This window comes from Otolemur garnettii, unplaced genomic scaffold (assembly GCF_000181295.1).
Source record: "Otolemur garnettii isolate 467f Iridium unplaced genomic scaffold, OtoGar3 scaffold00057, whole genome shotgun sequence".
NCBI lineage: Eukaryota > Metazoa > Chordata > Mammalia > Primates > Galagidae > Otolemur > Otolemur garnettii.
This window is the reverse complement of record NW_003852452.1, coordinates 5,451,162-5,452,809: the sequence shown is the minus strand read 5'-3', so window position 1 is coordinate 5,452,809 and position 1,648 is coordinate 5,451,162.

Below are 1,648 nucleotides of genomic sequence, written 5' to 3'. Positions count from 1 at the left end.
TTGCAGCCATCATTGTTGTTTGGCGGGCCCGGGCTGGGGTCGAACCCACCACCTTAGGTGTATGTGGCTGGTGCCTTAGCCGCTTGAGCCACAGGCACCAAGCCACAAGGACAAGATTTAAACCCAGACAGATTGGCTCCAGAATCCTGGTTCTTCCTCCATCTGTAATATTTCCTCTCGTATTGAAAATGATACATGGGCCACAATATCTATTTCTCAGTTCTATCATAATTTTATTATTGGTTGTCTTTATGCTAAGAATGGCCAACCGTATTATTTTGACCAAACTAGTTTTCATCATAAAAAAAATAGCACCAGTAAAATTCAGTTGATCAAGCTTCAAAGCAAATCTTATTCTTACCCAATTACATTTCTTAAATTGTTTGACTTCACAAATTCATTTCTTAGAGTTCTTTTTTTTTTTTTAATTCTGGGACTCAGGAGAACAATATCCCTTTTTATTCTAACAAAAACTAGGATTGTAATAGATGAATTAAGGCAATTTTCCCTGTTTTATCTGATGAGTCCTGACTTTGGCCACGTTTTCTGTTTTTTTCTTCTCTTCATCTTTTGATCGCCGACAGTGATGCTTTTGTTCTCTGTCTTCTAAGAAAGCAGCATAGAAATAAACAAAAGAGCAAAGAAGGACTTAGCACTCCCGGCTACTCCTGAGGTTTGTGTCTCATCTTGTTTGTGCCATCCAGCTTGGGCATGACCCAACATATATGGACAGTGTCTTACAATTCTGTTGGCATTCCCTAAATAATAAATGGTACCAAAAGAGCGACCTGACAAAAGCGCTTCTATAAGTAAATGAAAAACCTGGATGGTCTATAATTCAAGGTGTGATGGGAATTACTTTTCAGCTTTCCAGAAATTGCAAATAAAAAAACTATGTTGCTACTTGATAATCTTTCAAGGCATTTGTTCTATTTTTCTTCTTTGGTACTTTTTACGTATTGATTGGCATCTGGCAATGCCTTTAGAAATATAATGAATTCTAAGTCACTAAGGAGGCATTTGGGCAAAAACTAGTATTAGTGGCCTGACTATAGTTGAACCATCATTGTAGACTTGTTCTATTTACTATCATTTGGAAAGACATGGGGTTTTTGTGTGTATACGGTTACAGTGGTATTTAGTTTATAGATTGATCATAACCATCATCAGCATTATCTTTATCATTATCAAAGTGATAAATTACCATAAATTATCATATCGTAATCATAATGATCACCATTCATGAGGTTTTTATGTATTTGCCATTTGTTATAATTCATTTCCTAGTGATTTTTTAAAAAATTACTGCTTGATATATAATTGTCAGTGAATCTATATAATTAATCTGTATTCTGTATCTGTATTCTGTCTGCTAATCTATGTAATTAATCTGTATTCTGTAATAAACGCTATCATCTTAAGATCAAATAAATCTGTGAATGAACACATATGTCTGGCAAAAATATATGAAAGAAATTGTATAGATTTTTTTTATCATGTAAATGTGAGATTTATTTTAGTTATGCTCGTCAGGAGGGGAGACAAAGATGATGTAGGCAGAAGAATTTACAACCTTCAAAGGGGCCGGGGATGGGTTATTTATGATGTTTGCAGTCACAGAAGAAAACAGAGGCAGGATGGACCACAA